The following is a 24381-nucleotide window of genomic DNA, read 5'->3' on the forward strand; positions in this document are numbered from 1 at the left end:
AATCCTAGTCTCTGAGAAAGCAGACTTTAAACCAAGAAAGATCAAAAAAGATAAAGAAGGGCATTACATAATGGTAAAGGGATCAACACAACAAGAAGAGCTAACTATCCTAAATATATATGCACCCAATACCAGAGCACCCAGATTCATAAAGCAAGTTCTTAGAGACCTACAAAGAGACTTAGACTCCCACACAATAATAGTGGGAGACTTTAACGCCCACTGTCAATATTAGACAGATCAACAAGGCAGAAGGTTAAAAACAGTATTCAACACTTGAACTCAGCTCTGGACCAAGCAGACCTAATAGACATCTACAGATCTCTCCACCCCAAATCAACAGAATATACATTCTTCTCAGCACCACATCACACTTATTCTAAAATTGACCACATAATTGGAAGTAAAACACCCTTCAGCATATGCAAAACAACGAAAATCATAACAAACAGTCTCTTGGATCACAGTGCAAACAAATTAGAACTCAGGATTAAGAAACTTACTCTAAACTGCACATATACAAGGAAACTGAACAACTTGCTCCTGAATGACTCCTGGATAAGAAATGAAATTAAGGCTTTGAAACCAATAAGAACAAAGACACAACGTACTGAAATCTCTGGGACACAGACAGAGCAGTGTGTAGAGAGAAATTTATAGCACTAAATACCCACAGGAGAAAGTGGGAAAGATCTAAAATTGACTCCCTAACATCGCAATTAAAAGAACGAGAAAAGCAAGAGCAAACAAATTCAAAAGCTAGCAGAAGACAAGAAATAACTAAGATCACAGAAGAACTGAAGGGGATAGAGACACAAAAAACTCTTCAAAAAATTAATAATCCAGGAGCTGGTTTTCTGAAAAGATCAACAAAATAGACTGCTGGCCAGACTAATAAAGAAGAAAAGAGACAAGAATCAAATAGACACACAAAAAAAGATAAAGGGGATATCACCACTAATCCCACAGAAATACAAACTACCATCAGAGAATACTATAAACACCTCTATGCAAGTAAACTAGAAAATCTTGAAGAAATAAATTCCTGCACACATACACCCTCCCAAGACTAAAGCAGGAAGACGTTGAATCCCTGAATAGACCAATAACAAGTTCTGAAATTGAGGCAGTAATTAATAGCATACTAACCAATAAAAGCCCAGGACCAGATGGATTCATAGCCGAATTCTACCAGATATACAAAGAGGAGCTGATACCATTCCTTCTGAAACTATTCCAAAGAATAGAAAAAGAGGGACTCCTTCCTAACACATTTTATGAGGCCAGCAGCATCCTGATACCAAACCCTGGCAGAGAAGCAACAAAAAGAAAATTTTAGGCCAAGCTGAATCCAGCAGCACATCAAAAACGTATACACCACAATCAAGTTGGCTCTGTCCCTGGAATGCAAGGTTGATTCAAAATATGCAAATCAATCAACATAATCCATCACATAAACAGAACCCATTACAAAAAAAAAAAAAAAAAAAAAAAAAAAAAAAAAAAAAAAAAAAACATGATTATCTCAATAGGTGCAGAAAAGGCCTTCAAAAAAATTCAACATGACTTCATTCTAAAAACTCAAACTAGCAATTATTGGGACATATCTCAAAATAATAAGAGCTACTTATGACAAACCCACAGCCAATATCATACTGAATGGGCAAAAGCTGGAAGCATTCCCTTTGAAAACTGGCACAAGACAAGGATGCCCTCTCTCACCACTCCTATTCAACATAGTATTGGAAGTTCTGGCCAGGGCAATCAGGCAAGAGAAAGAAATAAAAGGTATTCAAATAGGAAGAGAGGAAGTCAAATTGTCTCTGCAGATGACATGATTGCACATTTAGAAAACCCCATAATCTCGGCCCAAAATCTCCTTAGGCTGGTAAGCAACTTCAGCAAAGTCTCAGGATACAAAAGCAATGTGCAAAAATCACAAGAATTCCTGTACACCAATAATAGACAAACAGAAAGCCAAATCATGAGTGAACTCCCATTCACAATTGCTACAAAGAGAATAAAATACCTAGGAATACAACTTACAAGGGATGTGAAGGACCTCTTCAAGGAGAACTGCAAACCACTGCTGAAGGAAATAAGCCACAAACAAATGAAGAAACATTCCATGCTCATGGATAGGAAGAATCAATATTGTGAAAATGGCCATACTGCCCAAAATGCTATCCTCATCAAGCTACCACTGACTTTCTTCACAGAATTAGAAAAAAACTACTCTAAATTTCAAATGGAACCAAAAAAGAGACTGTATAGCCATGACAATCCGAAGCAAAAAGAACAAAGCTGGAGACATCACGTTACCTGATTTCAAGCTATACGACAAGGCTACAGTAACCAAAACAGCATGGTACTGGTACCAAAGCAGATATATAGACCAATGGAACACAACAGAGGCCTCAGAAATAATGCCACATATCTACAACCATCTGATCTTTGACAAACCTGGCAAAAAGAAGCAATGGGGAAAGGACACCCTATTTAATAAATGGTGTTGGGAAAACTAGCTAGCCAAATGCAGAAAACTGAAACTGGACCCCTCCCTTACACCTTAAACAAAAATTAACTCAAGACGGACTAAAGACTTACATGTAAGACCTAAAACATAAAATCCCTAGAAGAAAATCTAGGCAAAACCATTCAGGACAGAGGCATGAACAAAGACTTAATGACTACAACACCAAAAGCAATGGCAACAAAAGCCAAAATTGACAAATGGGATCTAATTAAACTAAAGAACTTCTGTACAGCAAAAGAAACTATCATCAGAGTGAACAGACAATCTACAGAATGGGAGAAAATTTTTGAAATCTATCCATCTGACAACGGGCTAATATCCAGAATCTACAAGAACTTAAACTAGTTTATAAGAAAAAAAAAAAATCAAAAAGAGGGCAAAGGATATGAACAGACACTTCTCAAAAGAAGACATTTATGAAAAAAGATCATCACTGGTCATTAGAGAAATGCAAATCAAAACCACAATTAGATAGCATCTTATGCCAGTTAGAAGGGTGATCATTAAAAAGTGAGGAAATAACAGATGCTGGAGAGGATGTGGAGAAATAGGAAAGCTTTTACACTGTTGGTGGGAGTGTAAATTAATTCAACCATTGTGGAACACAGTGTGGCGATTCCTCAAGGATCTAGAACCAGAAATACCATTAGACTCAGCAATCCCATTACTGGGTATATATCCAAAAGATTATAAATCATTCTACTATAAAGACACATGCACACGTACGTTTATTGCAGCACTGTTCAGAATAGCAAAGACGTGGAACCAACCCAAATGTCCATCAATGATTGACTGCATGAAGAAATGTGGCACATATATGCCATGGAATACTATGCAGTCATAGAAAAGGATGAGTTCATATCCTTTGCTGGGACATGGATGAAGCTGGAAACCATCATTCTCAGAAAACTAACACAGGAACAGAAAACCAAACATTGAATGTTCTCACTCATAGATGGGAGTTGAACAATGAGAACACATGGACACAGGGAGGGGAACATCACACACTGGGCCCTGTCATGGGGTGGGGAGGCTAGGGGAGGGATAGCATTAGGAGAAATACCCAACGTAGATGATGAGTTGATGGGTACAGCAAACCACCATAGCACATATATACCTATCTAACAAACCTGCATCTTCTGCACGTGTATCCTAGAACTTAAAGTATAATAAAAAATTGATAAACTTGACTTTATTAAAATTAAAAATTTCTACTCTGCGAAAAGACTGCAGAGGGAATGAAAATATGAGCCACAGACTAAGAGAAAATATTTATGAAACATATATTTGTTAAAGAACTGTTATCCAAAATACAGGAAAAACTCTTAAAATTCAACAAGAAAACAATCAATTAAAAGTAGGCTAAAGATATTAATGGGAATCTCACCAAAGAAAATATATCGATGAACAATGAGCGGATGAAAAAAGCTTCATATTACATGGAGTTTGGATTATGATGATATGAAAATGTAGGTTTTTCAATTGTAACTAATGTACCATTCTGGTAAATGATGCTGATAATAGAGTAAACGATGCTTCTGTGGGTTCAGGGATTATGTAGAAAAATAGTCATACCTTTCTATCAACGTAGCTGTGAACCTAACATTCCTCTAAAAAATAGAGTCTTAAAAAATCTACTGGGTAGAAAATCTAGATTATATATGTCTATAAAATTCAGAATAGGATTAAATTTTATTCAGTATATGTTTAAATGACAAAGGCATGTCATAGACAATATGATTTACTTGAGTTGGGAAAATATCACCATTGTCTTTTGAAATTCAGAGGTATTATATACATTGACATGTTGGTAACTGGGCTTTGTGAAGAAGGTAGTGTTTTCTTAAGATTAGAGATTGATGGAAAAACAGGGCATCCCTTTCTTCTGCAGATAAAACAAACCCAGCCACTCTCAATAAATACTATGCTAGTAAATATATCTCTTAATCAATGACTTTCACATTATGAGAGCTAGTTCTGCTTTTTACTCTTAGGAGCTACAAGACTTTCAATTAGAGATATTAGTCATTTATAGCTCAACTGGGTAAAGAGTTGATTAGCAAGACTACAGAAAAAAATAGTAAGGCCGGATTGTGATGAAGGGATTTACCAAACCGTTTAGAAGTGGTACTTTATTGAGATTAATGGGTGAGATCAGAACAGAACCCAGTGAAAAAAATGAATTACATAGTAGATAAGAAGTGAAGTGTTAGATAAAAAAGGAAGCCTAAATGTAAACCAACTAATAGTGAGAAGATTGAGTTTCTTTTTAATTATGTGATCAAAATGTCATGAGAATAGGAGTAAAGGCTTGCAGCATCCTGCAGTTATAAATTTCTGATGAGGTAAATATTTTGTACGTATAAATCCAATGTGGATAGATTTAGATGGGCTTTACATGTGTCTGGTACTGCTTCTGCCAACGTCTATATTGAGCCATACTCAGACCCTGTACATTACTACTTGATTCTCAGTTCTACCGTAGCCATTTAGTTCCCAGTCCTGGAGACAGATAAAATTAGAACAAAGATGGGCAAACATTGGCAATAGCAGCAAGTAATAACTGATAGCCAGTTTGCCAAAGGGGCTATAAGAAGTAAGATGCAGAGTTCAAAAAGTATGTAATTATTCTAGGTTATACATAATGGATGTGAATACATGAGCCTGATTTATCGAGATAAGTGGGACTCAGATAAGATTTATTTTAAAATAGTGATATTGAAAACGTTAACTCAATTGGTGCAGTGGTGTGCACCTGTAGTCACAACTACTGAGGATGATGAGACAGGAGTACAACTTGGTCCCAGAAATTTGGGCCAAGCCTGAGCAACATAGCGAGCCCCACCTTAAAAAAAAATAATAATTAAAAAAAGATAACCACCAAATATGTGGCAAATTTTGGGGGATCCACTTCCTTTTTCAACAGTGTTATGTCGTTGAGAAATAGCTGAAATGAGTCAGAACTACTTATGTTGTTTCCTTAATATGTAAGGTTGAAAATGTTTCTTAACATCTTTGACACTCAATTTCAGTAACTGTAAAATGATACCTATATTATATATACACATATATCATTGATTTAATAGAATGATTAATAAAATACCCACATATAACAAATATTCTCTATGTATGTAATGTATAATGCTGTCTCTTTATACACAGACATGTATGCATTTAATGTGACATAGGCATAGACTGATGTTCAATCAAGAGAAGCTAAAATTGCAGTTTTGATCAGTAGGTAAAGGAAAATATAAAGTTACATTTTTAGGTAGGTCTGATTTCAAATGCCAACTATTGAACCTCTTCACCTTTCCCATTACTAATTGGATGATGACTTCAGATTTGATTGCTATATTGTGACCAACATTTAAAATGGAATTTTTGAAATATAATGAGAAAAAGAGCTCCTTGTGTGTTTAAGCTTCGCTAGCCACACATTTCATCATACAGCAACTCAGAAGCTTATACAGTCAAATGCAGGTGGAATTATCAATGATACTGTTTCCTTTGTGCAAGAAGAAAACTGGTCAGAGAAAAAATCAAAAAACAGAAACAAACAAACAAAAAAAAGAAAATGAAACAAAAAACACATTCGAATTCACCAGTCAGAAAGCTGACATCATCTAAAGCAAATTAAATGCTTGTTTACCATAGCTTTCTTTAACCAATATCTCATTATTCTGATCTCAATTCCATTCCCTGAAGCATGAGCCACTTTCGAGTTTCTTTTTTCTCAATAGGTGATGTAAGAATGAGAATAACATGTGCAGAGATATCTATCTGATGTCAATAACTTCATTTTAATAAAAAGCTTCCTGTTTTCCCATTTTTATTTGATAGGTGTGATGATGTATTCCTGGAATTGAAATGAACCTTCTTTATATTTTCTTTTATTAATAAAGATATCTGTTGAAACATAGTCTAAAAGGTTTTTATAAAATGAAAACAAGGTGTCAAACCTATTAAATACTTAGGCAAACCAATCATTTTTATGCAGATTAAAATTCAATACAGAATGCACATTTATTCTATTTATTACACTGTGCCAATGAGGAAGAAATCAGTCTCTGCAATAAACAAAACTTTATGCCTTGTTGGAAAGCTAAAATCTCAAAAAACAAAGGCAACTTCACATTTTGTGAGGCAGAACAAATACCGCAACCCCATTATGTATCTTCAGTATTCTACCCTGTTGGACAAATTATGAGACTCCTTCATAGATCCTAAGTCTATCACCATAATGTATTTTTTTTTCAACTGCATGGTATCAATATCTCATTAAATAGCTATTGTTTCCTACTCTTGTCTGCAAGGTATACCTTTCTCTTTGTTAAGTATAGCATGGTCTCTCCTCTCCCAGTGTCCAAAAACTTCTCTTTCCTTGCTCACTAGGAGACAATTTCTTGGGGGTCTTAAGTTTCACTCATATATAAATCATAAATTTACTATATTAAGAAACATAGATATTGTAGTCACCCAGCTACTGGCTGGTATTCATTCATCTCCTTTTTCCCTAAAATAAAGGACAAGGGCTTTTTAAACATTCTGAGTCTGTAGTCTTACTTTCCACAAGATAAAATGCATCCCAAATAATGCTTCCCAAATAATATTGCTAAATAATCCAACTAACATAGTATGTGTAATACTAGCATTTTTTATTATACTTTAAGTTCTGAGATACATTTGTGGAATGTGCAGGTTTGTAACACAGGTATATGCATGCCATGGTAGTTTGCTACACCCATCAACCCATCATCTGCATTAGGTATTTCACCTAATGCTACCACTCCTGTAGCCTCCCCACCCCCGACAGGCCCTGGTGTGTGATGTTCCCCTCCCTGGGTCCATGTGTTCTCATTGTTCAACTCCCACTTATGAGTGAGAACATGCGGTGTTTGGTTTTCTGTTCCTGTGTTAGTTTGGTGAGAATGATCGTTTCCAGTTTCATCCACGTCCCCTGCAAAGGACATGAACTCATCCTTTTCTATGGTTGCATATTATTCCATGGTGTATATGTGCCACATTTTCTTTATCCAATCAATCATTGGTGGACATTTGGGTTGGTTCCAGGTCTTTGCTATTTTGAACAGTGCTGCAATAAACATATGTGTGCATGTGTCTTTATAGCAGAATGATTTATAATCCTTTGAGTATATACCCAGTAATGGGATTGCTGAGTCTAATGGTATTTCTGGTTCTAGATCCTTGAGGAATCACCACACTGTGTTCCACAATGGTTGAACTAATTTACACTCCCACCAACTGTGTAAAAGCATTCCTATTTCTCCACATCCTCTCCAGCATAGCATCTGTTGTTTCCTCACTTTTTAATGATCACCATTCTAACTGGCATGAGATGGTATCTCATTGTGGTTTTGCATTTCTCTAATGACAAGTGATGATTTTTTTCATATGTTTGTTGGCTGCATAAATGTCGTATTTTGAAAAGTGTCTGTTCATATTCTTCACCCATTTTTTGATGGGGTTGTTTCTTTCTTGTAAATTTGTTTAAATTCTTCGTAGAGTCTGGATATTAGCTCTTTGTCAGATGGACAGATTTCAAAAAATTTCTCCCATTCTGTAGGTTGCCTGTTCACTCTGATGATAGTTTCTTTTGCTGTGCGGAAGCTCTTTAGTTTAATTAGATCCATTTATCAATTTTGGCTTTTATTGCCATTGCTTTTGGTGTTTTAGTCATGAAGTCTTTGCCCATGCCTCTGTCTTGAATGGTATTGCCTAGGTATTCTTCTTTGGTTTTTATGGTTTTAGGTCTTAACGTTTAAGTCTTTAATCCATCTTGAGTAAATTTTTGTATAAGGTATAAGGAAGGGGTCCAGTTTCAGTTTTCTGCATATGGCTAAACTGTTTTAAAAACCAGGAAACTAAGTTTTGGAGAGGATAAATAATTTATCACACACTATACAAGTGATAAAACCAGAACTTAAGGAAGCTCTGATTCTTAGAACCCCTGTTGGAACGTGATGTTTCTCCTTTGATTAAAACACCCATTATACAGTTGTAGTGCTCTCTTCCAAGAAAATGTAATCTTCCAGGCAATTGGTCTGAAAGCTTCTTTGTAGAGAAAATAGCTTTGAAAAGTCTGTTGAGGGGCAGAACTCTGAAAGCATGTTAAGGCAGAAAGAGAAAGACACCTAGCTCAATAAAGAGGGAGGAAGCTAAAGAGCTTAGCAATGTCAGGGGCTAGGGTAAAGGGAGTAGGTGGTCCCTGGATGCTAGAAAGAATGAACAAAGACTTAAAGGAAAGTCTGTCTCCTGGAGTTGATGGTGGTATGAATATACTTTTTGTGCACAATCTATAGTAAATCTCAGATTGCACTTTATTTTAAAGAGGTTTTGTTTTTTTTTAAAGAATGTGGAGAAATGCCAAGTACTGGTACAAGGATAGACTACTACAGCTGATGCCCACTGGGCATCTGACTTTTGGTATCATACCCATCAATGAAATATGCTGAAAATAGGTAAAAAGAGAAAAGGCATAACTTCTGCTGTCAAGGAACTTAAAATGTAGTTGAAATGTTGAATAAAACTTAGAATATGTATTTAATATTTTAACTGGCTAGATTGGTGTTATGTGAATAATGTAGATAGATCCATTAGGGCCGTTACAGGGATTTAAATACATTTTAATGATATGTAAATAATATTAATGCCAGTTTTTACCGAAAAAAGTATAAAAAGAGCAGATATAGAATTATTTATAAAATATATAAAAATAGTTTCTTTTTTATGTTACTAGATAAATATGGATTCCACTTTGATTTGAGGCCACAAGAATCATTTTGCTAATATCACAAGCTAGGATTGCTACATGAGGCAAAAATACCTACAATTTAGCATATGAATAAGAAATCTCAATTTGTGTCCAACTCTAGTTATTTTAATTAAATAGATTAATTCTGTTCTCAGAATCAATGTTAGCAATCGTGTGAACACAAGAAACAAAGGAAGTAAATGGTAAAATCCCTTCCTTCTATATTTTGCCATGAAAGAAACCAGGCCAGTGAAAGTGCTTTCTGGAGCTCTCTAGATGCAGAGAATTTTCCAGCTGAGCCCTCTCTAATTGCATTCACAGAATAGGCATGATGTGTGACAGGCTTAGCAGCCTATCTCAATCTAAAGAATTCAGAGAAAAATAAAGCAGAAATCTAAAGAATAAAAACACAATGTAATTTTAACAGTTGGCTTACTTTTTTTTTTTCTAAAGTAATACACTCTAACATGTTCCACGGTAATAAGAACTATTTTTGTATTATTGTGTGTTCTATTATATTCTGTCATGAGAACTATTTTTCAGAGAATTATATCTAAAAGTATTGTTGTATTTTTCTTTATCATTCCAATAGCAGGGATTATACTTCCAAGAACAGAATATTTTTCCAAAAAAAAAAAAAAAAAAAAAAAGATAATAATTTCTTTTGAGAAGATCTCTAACGAGGGCAGAGTGTGAAGGGGGAGAAAGTATACATTCATTTTTCTGACAAATATTTTAATGCACAGAATATTATGGACCATTAATCCATTTGTATGACAGGCTTAGGCTGGACTACCACGGGACTTTGGAGAATGTCATACTCTATATTGGTTTCTTTCTCCAGAAGGACAATTATTCATCTGGTGGAATATGGAAGAATACAAATTGAAAGTAGAAATTTACTCTGTCAAACTACATATAGAAGCATTTCTCCCAGCAATGTCTGTAAACACCCATCTTTAAGCGCTGTATGATACAATTGCCATAATGAATTAGCTTTATGGGACTGTGCTCGGCAGTCACCTGCTTTGAGAAGGAAATTAAAGTAACTCTTTCTGATAAATAATCATTATGATTGTAGCTAAAATTATAAACTATACTGTTCTGATTACGTCAAGTTTTCCACAGTAAGTGAAATAAATATTTCTAGAAGTCATTAAGCTTTCCATAGGGTAAAAGAAAATTAAATGAAAGTTATAAATATTTATCAGTCAGTGGAGTAACCAAAGATCTAGGGTTACAATGCAGGTGAGGTCAGAACTCCCTCAAATGTTTTTATGTATTTTCTATCCTTGTCATCTGATTAAAATATTTTTTCTGAATAAGATGATAAATAATATTGCCTACATAGGTAGATGAGGCTAGAAATCTGATCTTCCAATATTGCTGATTATCAGGCAACATATCTAAAAGAGAAATCTAGAACAATGAAACCAGATTATATCTCATTAGTATTTTTTTCTGAAGAATATTAACCTATAAAATATTGATTATACATGTTTCTATATAAGCCAGTTTTGGAGGACACCAGCACAGTTCAGGACTGAGTTGAGCTATAGACAGACTTGAACTTTTGCCGACAAGAGCAGAAAATATTGTATAATGTCTTAGCCCAGGTAAAATAGACAGTAACTAGGCAACCAAAACTAAAAACAAGACAAAACAAAACTAGAAACTAGTTTGGGAAAGCACTTGTTACACTCTGTGGCACATATCCCATTTTGATCTTACCATATATGTAGTAACTTGAAAGGCAGAACCTAGAAAGATATGCCCAAATCCCCAACATCTGTGAAATGTTAACCTATTCGAGAAACGGGTTTTTGCAGACATAATAAAGTTCAAATCTTGAGATATGATCATCCTGGATTACCTGGGCAGGCCCTAAATCTAATGAGAAATGTTCTTCTAATAGAAAAAAAAAAGGAAGACACAGATATCACAGGAAGCAGCAATGTGAAGACAAAAGGAGCTATAAGCCAAGGAATCCTAAGGATTACCAGCAGCAACAAACCAAGGGATCCTAAGGATTACCAGCAGCCATCAAAAGAAAAGCATGGACTGGATTCTCTTGGAGCCTTGGGAGGGAGTGTAGCCCTGAGGACACCTTGATTTCAAACTCCTGGCTTTTAGGATTGTGAGCAAATATATTTGTATTACTTTAAGCCACACAGTTTGTGGTAATTTGTCACAGCAGCTTGAGGAAACGAACGCACCATATTATCTTCGAAGTGAAATGGTTAATAAAAATATACTGAATGGTATATTTAATGGTAAATTAAAATACACCAAGAAAGTCACTTATAGGGAAAAATAAAAGGTAGATATTCCATTTAACTGCCTAAAACTACTGGAAAGATATACGGGCAAAACTTGCTGACATCCTAGAAGCCTGGCTCTGGCAAGAGGAAAAGAAGTTCCAGGTGGGAATCATCCATGTGGACACAAATCCTCTCTGTATCTACTAAGCAAAACATCTAATGAGAAAGACAATCTCTGCTTTGGTTTATGAAAATTCTTCCATCCATGAAACCCTATAGGGTAAAAAGGCATGTCCAGTGAAAGCTAGACAGACTTGAGTGAAAAAAGTGGTTTCCTGGCAGAAAATAGATTGGATTTCTGGGAGAGACCAGAGAAAGGGAAAAACAAATTCTGGGTAATCTCTGGTTTTGGGCAACATGGATAAACCATTTACTATTAAGTCTCCCTGCAGTATAAACAACCTATTGCTCCCCATTAAGATGGCATGGGACACAAAAAACTTTTGGAGTGATTCTTGAGGAGCTGATGGAGTATGTGGACTGCACCATTTTTTTGTGTCTTAACACCCCCTGTTTCAGAACTCAATGAACTCTAGGGCTCCGAGTTTTTATTTTGTTTGCTTTGTTTTGTTTTGGGAAGGATGTAGAAGTCTGTGAGGCAGCACACTGGTTTCAATTTTCCTAGATAGTCGTGTATTTATTTCAATTGCTTGGCTGACAGGGATAAGTGCTAAGACCCTATACTTTTAATTCTTTTCTCCATGTTCAGCATGATTTAACAGTTGACAGCCACTGTGATGTATCAGAAAGATTGTGCTGTGCAAAATATTCTTCCATTTGATAACAACAATTTAATTGTCATTGTGTGGTACAGGTGCCATGGGGAAGTCATGGTGATGTACTGGGATCATTTAGATCTTCCTAATATAATTTTCTGGAAATCCTGAAACTTCTGCCCTGATTCATAGAGGTTTCAGGCATAGTCCTCTGATTGTCCCTCTGGCTACAGTTTTCTACCTGTAAGTTAAGAAGACAGTAGAAAACATGAAAAGGGGAGGGAGCATTCAGTGATATGGAGTGAATAAAATATTTTGGTACACTGACGGATTTACAGTCAGCTCTACTATTTACTTGCTGTGTGATATAGGAGACATTTCTTACCTGCACGGAGATCAGCTTCTGTGTCAGTTAGAAACTATAAAGTGCTGCCAGAAACAGAAACTAAACTTTGATGGCTGAACACAAATGGGTTTATTCTTGCCTGTAAAGTAAGCATGAGAAGACAGTCCAGGGTTGGTATGAAAACTCCAAAAAGTCACGGAAAACTTGGGTCCTTATCTCTGCTTTCTTTAGTAGATGTCTTCTGTCCTTAAGGCTACCTCAGATTCATGGTGGCTCCCATGATCACATCCACACTCCAGGCATGGAGCTAAAAATGTGTGCATTGGTAGGGAAGAGGATAAGAAGGGGACAAATATTTGCACTCCTCTTCAGGAAATTTTCTAACAGAACTATCTGATATTTTGCTTACTTCTCATTTACCTTCCTAGTAGTCACAGAAATTAGAAAAGACCATCTTTTTCTGGACACATTGCATCTCAGTTAAAAAGAAGTCCTATTACAAGGAATAAGTTTCTTTTTAAGTCATCCAAAACAATTGAGTAACTATCACTTCAAATGTATTCCAATATGACTGAAAGTTGCCAAATTCATTTTCATATGGACCTTTGAGTTTTGCCTGCTGCCATGGTACATCTGATACCATAAGCATTGCGTATGTTTCCTTTAGGTACTGCCTTTGATACAATGATCCATATCCTCTTGTCTCCTAACACCCTGCTATTCATTCATTCATTCATTCATTCATTCATTCAGCATTTACTCTGATTCTACTATGTGTCAGGTTCCAAGCTGAATAAAATACAGTCTCTATTATACAAGGAGCTCGAAGTCTACTGGAAAAAACAGACATACAGACATACCTAGAATACACACTTACTTATGCAAAGATACACACATGAAAAAAATTGTTTATAATATGTAAGAGTTGTGGAGCCACCAAGACAGGAGCCGTCAGGGAGTGGAGAACCCCAGAAATCCTCATGCCATCTTCCTGTTAAAGCCTCTTCCCCCATCCCAGAATAACTTACCCTGAAATCTTAGAGCCTGAATTGCTTCTTTTAAAACTTTGTAATGGTTGCCATGATACCATATGTGCTCATTTGTGTCAGGCTGCTGTTAATCCACATGATATTTTCAAGATCTATCTATGTTGTTGCATGCAGCTGGAGCTTGTTGTTTTACAGTGTTCTTTTATATGATAGTGTCACAATTTATTCAGTCATTCCACTGTCAATGGGAATTTTGGTAGATTCTGGTTTTGGAATGTTACGAATAATCTTGCAATAAAACTTACACATTTTTTTTTGTAAATATATGTGCTTATTCCTATTGGGTATGTATTATAAAATTACTAGGGTATATTTCATGTGCGTATTTGTTTTTTTAAAGATAATGCTCAACAGTTTTCCAAAGTAGTAGTATAAATTATATTTCCATGTAAAATACCCTTAATAGAAATATGCCTCCATTGAGAATTCTAGTTCGCCCACATCCTCATCGCCCACATCCTCAACACACAATGTTGAACTTAATTTCATCTTATCCTTTCTCCCCCAAATCTGTTTCTTCTACATCATAGTGACATAGCTGCATTCTATATTTGTGTGTCTGCACTGATTTCTGTTTCAGTCCCTACATTCACTAAAGCACAAAGCACAATTATTCTATTTCTAAATATATTTCTAATGTATCACTTCCCCCCCTCTGTTGTAACTTTCCTACTTTAAACTAACGCAATATCTCACTTGACTGACTGCAGTTGCCTTTCAACTAGTATTTCATTTTTTTCCCCTCCCTTCAATCCAGTCTTTATACAGAGATCAATGGGGCATTCTGAGATGTGTTCAAAAGTAAATCATATTATTTGACATCTTGTTTAGAAACCCTTCATACAAATTGTACTATAATTCTGTTTTAAGGTTCATTCTTTAGTATGTATCATAACATTATTCTTTTTATGGTTAAATAGCATTCCATTGTATAGATATGCCACATTTTTGTTTATCATTTCATTTCTTTTGATACACATTTGTGTTATTCTCACCCTTTGGCTATTGTAAATAGAGCTTCTATGATTCATTAGTGTACATTACGCTAAATGGAAGAAGCCAGACACAAAAGGCCACATATTATAGGATACCGTTTATACAAAATATCCAGAGTAGATACATCTATAGCAAGAAAAAGCAGATTTGTGGTTTACAGGGGCATAGAAGAGGAATAATAAGAGTCACTACTTAATGAGTATGAGATTTCCATCCAGGGTAACAAAAGTTCAGAAATTAGATAATGGAGGTGGTTGAACAACACTGATTGTTAATGCCATAAAATGAAACATTTTAAATTAAATACTAGACTTTATGTATATTTTACTATAGTAAAATTAGATTATACTGAGGGTTGCACAACTCTTTACTAAAATCATTGAGCTTTGCACTTTAAATGTGTGAATTTTATAATTCATTATTTATGAACTTTAAAGCAGTTTTTTCCAATTCTGTGAAGAAACTCATTGGTAGCTTGATGGGGATGGCATTGAATCTATAAATTACTTTGGGCAGTATGGCCATTTTCACGATATTGATTCTTCCTATCCATGAGCATGGTATGTTCTTCCATTTGTTTGTGTCCTCTTTTATTTCACTGAGCAGTGGTTTGTAGTTCTCCTTGAAGAGGTCCTTTACACATCCCTTGTAAGTTGGATTCCTAGGTATTTGATTCTCTTTGAAGCAATTGTGAATGGAAGTTCATTCCTGATTTGGCTCTCTGTTTGTCTGTTACTGGTGTATAAGAATGCTTGTGATTTTTGCACATTAATTTTGTATCCTGAGACTTTGCTGAAGTTGCTTATCAGCTTAAAGAGATTTTGGGCTGAGACAATGGGGTTTTCTAAATATACAATCATGTCATCTGCAAAGAGGGACAATTTGACTTCTTCTTTTCCTAACTGAATATGGAACCAAAAAAGAGCCCGCATCTCCAAGACAATCCTAAGTCAAAAGAACAAAGCTGAAGGCATCACACTACCTGACTTCAAACTATACTACAAGGCTACAGTAACCAAAACAGCATGGTACTGGTACCAAAACAGAGATATAGACCAATGGAACAGAACAGAGTCCTCAGAAATAATACCACACATCTACAGCCATCTGATCTTTGACAAACCTGACAAAAACAAGAAATGGGGAAAGGATTCCCTATTTAATAAATGGTGCTGGGAAAATTGGCTAGCCATAAGTAGAAAGCTGAAACTGGATCCTTTCCTTACTACTTATACGAAAATTAATTCAAGATGGTTTAGAGACTTAAATGTTAGACCTAATACCATAAAAATCCTAGAGGAAAACCTAGGTAGTACCATTCAGGACATAGGCATGGGCAAAGACTTCATGTCTAAAACACCAAAAGCAACGGCAGCAAAAGCCAAAATTGACAAATGGGATCTCATTAAACTAAAGAGCTTCTGCACAGCAAAAGAAACTACCATCAGAGTGAACAGGCAACCTACAGAATGGGAGAAAATTTTTGCAATCTACTCATCTGACAAAGGGCTAATATCCAGAACCTACAAAGAACTCAAACAAATTTACAAGAAAAAAACAAACAACCCCATCAAAAAGTGGGCAAAGTATATGAACAGACATTTCTCAAAAGAAGACATTCATACAGCCAACAGACACATGAAAAAATGCTCATCATCACTGGCCATCAGAGAAATGCAAATCAAAACCACAATGAGATACCATCTCACACCAGTTAGAATGGCGATCATTCAAAAGTCAGGAAACAACAGGTGCTGGAGAGGATTTGGAGAAATAGGAACACTTTTACACTGTTGGTGGGATTGTAAACTAGTTCAACCATTATGGAAAACAGTATGGCGATTCCTCAAGGATCTAGAACTAGATGTACCATATGACCCAGCCATCCCATTACTGGGTATATACCCAAAGGATTATAAATTATGCTGCTATAAAGACACATGCACACGTATGTTTATTGTGGCACTATTCACAATAGCAAAGACTTGGAATCAACCCAAATGTCCATCAGTGACAGACTGGATTAAGAAAATGTGGCACATATACACCATGGAATACTATGCAGCCATAAAAAAGGATGAGTTTGTGTCCTTTGTAGGGACATGGATGCAGCTGGAAACCATCATTCTTGGCAAACTATCACAAGAACAGAAAACCAAACACCGCATGTTCTCACTCATAGGTGGGAACTGAACAATGAGATCACTTGGACTCGGGAAGGGGAACATCACACACCGGGGCCTATCATGGGGAGGGGGGAGGGGGGAGGGATTGCATTGGGACTTATACCTGATGTAAATGACGAGTTGATGGGTGCTGACGAGTTGATGGGTGCAGCACACCAACATGGCACAAGTATACATATGTAACAAACCTGCATGTTATGCACATGTACCCTAGAACTTAAAGTATAATAATAATAAATAAATTAAAAAAAAACACATTCAAAAAATAAAATAAAATAAAATAAAATAATTCATTATTTATGTGTCAATAAAGCATTTTCTTTAAAGTCCTTCATATAATTCTCATTTATTTTTACAAAATAGCAAACTTGTCATCTTGAATGATCTCACTCCTTTTGATCCATCATTCTCATTTGGAGCCGTTCTTCTCAGGTTAACTAACCTCAGACCCTTTTTAATCTCCTTTTAGTTTCTATAACACATTGCATCTTCCTTACCTTGAGCCCTCTATGCTTGCCATTCTCTCTGCCTGGGACATTATTCATCTGGATTCTCCCCCATGGCAGAATAATTCTTTCACTAACTTTCACTTTGAATCTCATCCCTGTAGATAGATCCCTCCGCACCCTGTACAAGTCACCCTCAGGTCGTGCCTTCTGCACTCACATCCATTCCGTTTGCTCTCCCAAGACTCCTACGTCATCATCTCATTACCAATTATCCATTTAACATCTATCTTCCCCCCACTAGGGTATAAGCTCCATGAGGGTGGAGACTATGCCTATTTCATCTGCTTTCAATAGTATCTGGCACATAGTGCTTAAGAAATATTTATCAGAAAGAAAATTATGAACGCACGTCTCTCACTGGTCTACATTTGAAGGTGACATTTCAATAGATGCTCTGAATAAAGTCACTCCCGACACTTATGTGAAGAATTCTGACTATGACTGACCCATCTAGAACTCCAGCAAATGTTTTTCAGATAAACTTTGGAAATGTCATCTGAGTCTCAGATTACTAAATGAAAAAGATTTCTTACATAAAATATGCCCTTCAATTTATTTTAGTTTACTTAATGTTCAAAGATTTTATTTAACATCAATGCTATTATTAATATAAAGTCACTGTATTTCCATCTATTTCAAATACCACATAACCATATTTCTGAAGGTCCTAAGTTATAGCAACAAAGTAAATTACTTTTACTTTTGATGTTTTCACAATTAAATGACTCATAAAAGTGGTTAAATTGTAAGATAAATGGACTATAACCACCCTAAGCCACCTTCTCTGTACATGGCAAATATCTTAGACTTTCTGTAATAGTCTTCATCTATTAAATCCAGAGGTTAGGTTAAATGGATGTTACATCCTCTGTGAGTTCTCCTGGCCTCAGGACCTTTTCATACAGAAATCCTGTCTACAGATCTGCTGAATGGTTGCCAATTTATTCAGTTCTTCTACTTTCAAAAGAGTAAATTTAAAAATGGGCCACCAGAGCACATTTTAATTTTAATGAGAGTTATACTTCTTTGTTTATATATTTTCTTATTACTTGCCTAGATTTTTTTTAAGTCACATAACAAATCAGAATTATGTCTTAATATTTTAGCATTCTTTGACATTCCATTTTGCAAGGAGATACAATTCAAATTGAACTTGGAAATTTATACACATTGGTAATTAGTTGAGCCTTGTAAATTGCAGACTTTATTTCCCCATTCTGAGATCTCTGATATACTGTGTCAAGACATGAAACTATATGTCAAGATGTGTGGAAACATGTGCCAAAATGTTATGGCTTAGTTGAAAACACAGCTGCTGAAAAAAAGGTAGGAAAATTATAGGCTTTTTGTATATCACAGCCAGCAGAGATTGCACCCTTTCTCCAAATAGCAACAGTACTTGTAAAAAGTATGTGAAGTCAAGTAGCATCCATTCTAACTATTTCATATTTGTGAAACACTTCTCTCATGTGGCTATAAGCTCCCTGTGGGCACAGATGATCTCATAGCTCTTTTTCACGCTCATAGCACAGTGGTAGTCACCTACTGTGAAGATAAATGCTTACTGCTTAAAGTCAGAATGATTCAATCATAGTAATAGTTATTGGCTGCCTATTCTATGTCCCAACATGGGCTGATACAGAAATTGCTTTCTATCCCAAGGGGGTACCTCAATGCTTTTTTACGTAGGGAATATTTTTCAAATATTGTCATACAAAGCTGAAGCATTGGGGTTTGAAGGTGTGTAAAGTAGCCCTGAAATTCATCTGTGGATGTACGTTGGCCCTGACACATCTTCCTGGAAAGGAGGTGGAATGAATTAACTGCCTAATTCCCAGGGATAGGAGAGTTGAGGTTTTAGGGTAACAAAAAGTAAACCTGTCTCTGAATATTAGGAAACTGGAATAATCAGTGGAATGCTTTAGTATCTTTATTAATAAAGGCACAGATTTTATTACAATGCTTTTATGTCCTAGCAACACCAAAGTTTGTCCTAATCTATTGATAAACACTAAACCAGGAGATCTTCATTCTATGTGGACAGAAAGTAAAAATATTGATTCCTATTATATTCTGGGCTGTGTGTGAAACACATCACATAAAGGTGGGCATTTTGCTCTGGAAACAAATTTAGAAGTAGCTTCTTTCCACCCATTTCACATAAGATAAAACTTAGACTTAAAAAAAATAAGTATCTTTTCCAATTTCACAGAACTGAAAACAAGATGAGCCCTACAAAAAGGATGTACTATGGGATGGACTTTTCCACTTCTCCTTTCTATTGTATATAACTGCATGAAACAGGGTGGTATGTCTTAATATTGTTGCAACTAATTCGTAAAAGTACTAGAATTAGAAAAATAAATATTAAAGTAGAACAATTTCACATTTTCAGCTATTGTGTTTATTGAAAATTTAACAGTAGCTGCTTAAAAGTAGTTGATGTCTGGTTTTCTGTTCTTGTGATAGTTTGCTAAGAATGATAGTTTCCAGCTGCATCCATGTCCCTACAAAGGACACAAACTCATCCTTTTTTATGGCTGCATAGTATTCCATGGTGTATATGTAACAAACCTGCAAGTTATGCACATGTACCCTAGAACTTAAAGTATAATAATAATAAAAAATAAATTAAAAAAAAAACAAAAACAAAACAAAAACAAAACAAAAAAAAAGTAGTTGATGTCATTATCTTTTCTTCCAACAGAAAAACAATAAAATCTATATAATTTAATTTTACATTTGAAGTAAATGCTAATCACAATAACCTATAAAGTTATTCTCTGGAAAGTTTTCCTGTAAAACAAATGTTACTGTTTTTAATTAGACTACATTGTATGCACAATTTCACACTTGATGCTGAAATGGGAAATTAAAGAATTCAATCTCATTGGCCTTAAGTCAATTCAAAATAAAAAATAACATCTCACTTTGGAGTTTAAGCAATAAACACAGCTTTAAAAGTTCTGTTTTTGAAGTTTCAGTTGGTCTTTTTTTTAAAATCATTTGGAAGTTTCCATTTTTAGCACAAGCTACCTCGTATATATACACTCCTGCTTCTCCTGCCCAGAAAATAATGTCATTATAAAAACAGTTTTGAAAGTGTAAAACACAAAAGAAATAGAGAAAAGAAAAGAAAAAAAAAACTCTTCAGATATTTTCTTTGTAAAGATGTTTGGAGTAATTTCAATAGCTCTATCTCATTTGTATTGCATAGTGCATTTACTATAATTAGTTTTCTCTCAGATAGCCACTGCCGAAATCACTCCTGCTTAGCTTCCATCAGCAATGGATTGGGTTACCTAGGAGACCTGCTTATATTCAAGTAATCTAAAATAGAATAAAAATATAATTAAAATTTTGCTAAATATTCCAATGGTCAGATATTTTATGTTTGATATCCGTTGGATGATATTTTCCATTAAGAAATACAAGAAAGACATAGGACCTCATTGCGCAGAAGCATTTTTTTATTCTACATTGCCTGTAGGAAAAATTGTACGCTTCCTCTAAACTTCTATTAAGGTTTCTCTATTACTCAAATCTAACTGGCTTCTTGTGGGGTTTGCATCCTCCTAGGTGAAAGGCTAGGACTAGATACTGGACAAGAGGAAGTTAGAAGTGTTAAGAGTGAAACACAGCTTCAGGAAGTATTTATTTTTCTTTCTCTGGAGCAGAGGCTAAGCATAGGACAGAGGTTTTAGAGCAACCTTCAGGAGGCTGTGGTATAGACATCCCCAGAGTGTATGGATAAATAAATCAAGGTATCCATAAGCTTGGAAATAAAACTGAGGTTGAAAGCCATTTATTAAGCAGTCATTTGGTGTTTTAAAATGAAGGATCTAGAACAGAAATTAAAGTGTTACATTCCATAAGTCTGTGTCTTGCCCTGTTTTATTCATAGAAGGCATTATTAATTGATCATTTAACTATTATTGAGATCAAATGCTGTAACTCACTCCTCTGCTGTGATCACCTACTGTAGACTAGCCAAGAAAGTTAAAACTGAGCTAGTAGAGCCAGAAAGTGTGAGGTAAATAATTAAATGATTATAGTTAAATTCCCTTCCTGACAATTTGAAAACTTGTATAATATGTGAGTTTCATTCTCGTGAGGACTTTATCTCTTCATAGCATCATTTAGTTTTGCTTTTAAATTTCTTTTTCCCACCGTTTAACAGGCTCTGTAATTTTTTGTTGCTGCAAGTCAAACATAATGTACATAGTAATAAGAACGGAGGTAAGTAAACATTTTGTATGATTATTTATGCTAATCTGGCTAGGAGTTGGGCTATGTTTAATATTTTATATAGCTCTAGTTGCCAGAGCCTCAAACTCTTCTGATTTTTTTGTTGTTGTTGTTAATCTTCGCCACTCACTTTGGCCTCCCTAAGAACTTCACCTTTGTGGAGGCTGAAGCAACTTCATCTTGGACGCACATCCATCATGCTGACTTCTGATTAACCCCAGTTCTGGGAATGCATCTAAGAGTTCTACTTTCACATACCCATAAATTCTGCCCTTAGGTCAAAACAACTTTGATGTTATTGTAAACATTTACTTACCATAAATCCTTCCCTTAGGCAATTTCTATATGGTATGTAAACCCTGGGTCTGGGCACAGGGATTCACCATCTTATCCCTTGGCTGCTCAAGACATGGCTTCTGTTTTTAAGTCCCTACAATTAACGAATGTTTCTTTCTGTGAAACTGGATTTGTCAGCCTCTTTATTCTGCCCCTTAGCTTCCTAGGCCTTTGTGGGTAGGTTTGCATAGACCTGCTCACTGCAGAAAAGTTTCCGAGTCTATGTCTTGCAGCACATTTAACTGTAATTCACTATTTTTACGCTAGACCCCTAATGATGTGAAGGTAATATGTGTATGGGTGAGGGGGTGAAGCATTCTATAATCTCATTATTAAATCTCAGTCTTCCAGTGGGCCTGTATTTTAGGACTGCAATCTTCACCAGTGGTATAGTCCTCCTTAACATCCCCTGCAAAAAAAAAGAGAAAAGAAAAAAACAAAACAAAACACCCCACCTTCCTCCTTGCCCTCATTTGGTGAAATAGAAAAGCAGTAGGGGGCTGGCATGGGAAGAAATGACTTTGTCTATTTGGGAAAATCCCTAATAAAGCCTTTTTCTCAGAAGAGTGGGTGTTTGTTATGGAAAATGCTCTAGGCATTAAAAAATAAAATAAAATTGCTCTTTTCTTTCCCCTGCTGGAGGCAAGAGGGTAGGTTTCTCAGATCCTCACCAGGAAAACTCAGTGGGGCTCAAAAAAGTATGGAGAGCAGTAAGACTGCAGCTCCTATAGTTTCTTATTAGTCCACGCTCAGCCTCCAACAGTTGGTCAACATTACCATGTAAGTCGTCCTATCAGTTTTTTACTCCAGTGACGCCCGTTTCAGGTAAGCAGGTGTTGGCAATGACTCTGGATTCACCTGTCTCTCCACATTCTGAGTTGCTCTAAAACCTCAGTTCCCTTGTCCAAGAAAAGTCATACATTTTCAATTTTTTGAATGCTCTTTTCTTCTTGCAAAAAGAAGAGTAAAAACTCCTAACCTCTCTACACGTGAAAACTGAAACTGCGAGTCATTTAATTTTCTTTTAACATAAGGAATTGAATGATACCATAAGGAAAAATATAAAAACTTTACCAGTAATAAGAACAGAGCTATTACCACCCATCTACTTAAAGGGATGAAAGGAAGCAAAGATTCCAAGAAGAGAAAGTTTTATAGTGAATTTGCTCTTGACAAGAGCTGTTTTTTTCTTTTTTTTTTTTTCTAGGGGAGCAAAGTTTAAGAGATACCGTACAGTAAGGAAGTAAAGTAAATAAAAACTCCAGTACGGGGTGTGGTAGCTCACTTCTTTAATCCCAGCACACTGGCAGGCCAAGGTGGGCAGATAAGTTGAGGTCAGGAGTTCAAGACCAGCCTGGCCAACAAGGTGAAACCCTGTCTCTACTAAAAATACAAAAATTAGCTGGGCATGGTGGCGGGTGCCTGTAATCCCAGCTACTCAGGAGGCTGAGGTTGTCGAGATCACACCACTGAACACCCGGCTGGGCTACAGAGCAAGAGTCCATCTTGGGGGAAAAAAATACCCTCCAATATCAATCATTTCTTCTGACTGAACTACTATGCTTCCCCCTTGACCATCTTATTGGCAGATAGCAGAATGGAGAAGGGCAAAGGTTGAATCTGGTAAGTAAAACGTTTCCAGCACAGCTGCAATTGTTACTACCAACACTCATTGGTAATAACAGCAACAATCAGCCAGGGTCATAGGAGGATAAGGAGAATGATATCAGGGAGGAGAAACTTGGCTACCATGGGGAAATTTCCAGAACAGAAGAATTCCTGTGAGCTGAAGACTACCTCATTTATGTCTAGCAAATGTTCATAGTTTTGAATTGAATAGATTATAAGCTAGATTAGAAAAGGCATAGTTAGCAAGAAAAAATTGAATAAACCATCATTCTTAGCAAACTATCACAAGAACAGAAAACCAAACACCGCATGTTCTCACTCATAGGTGGGAACTGAACAATGAGATCACTTGGACTCGGGAAGGGGAACATCACACACCGGGGCCTATCATGGGGAGGGGGCAGGGGGGAGGGATTGCATTGGGAGTTATACCTGATGTAAATGACAAGTTGATGGGTGCAGCACAGCAACATGGCACAAGTATACATATGTAACAAACCTGCACGTTATGCACATGTACCCTAGAACTTAAAGTATAATAATAATAAATAAATAAATAAATAAAATAAAAAATTGAATAAAAACTCTTGAAAGCAGGCATATGCCTGAGTTATTCCACATGTACGCTATTCCTCTTGTTTTAAAGCCCTCATATAGTCTTTGCTGCTGTAGCTTTTACCCATCTCTGTGGTTTAGTTCAGATACCATTTTTTAAAATAAAACTCATTTCTCAT

Source organism: Macaca thibetana, chromosome 12 (assembly GCF_024542745.1).
Source record: "Macaca thibetana thibetana isolate TM-01 chromosome 12, ASM2454274v1, whole genome shotgun sequence".
In the NCBI taxonomy this organism is placed as follows: Eukaryota; Metazoa; Chordata; class Mammalia; order Primates; family Cercopithecidae; genus Macaca; species Macaca thibetana.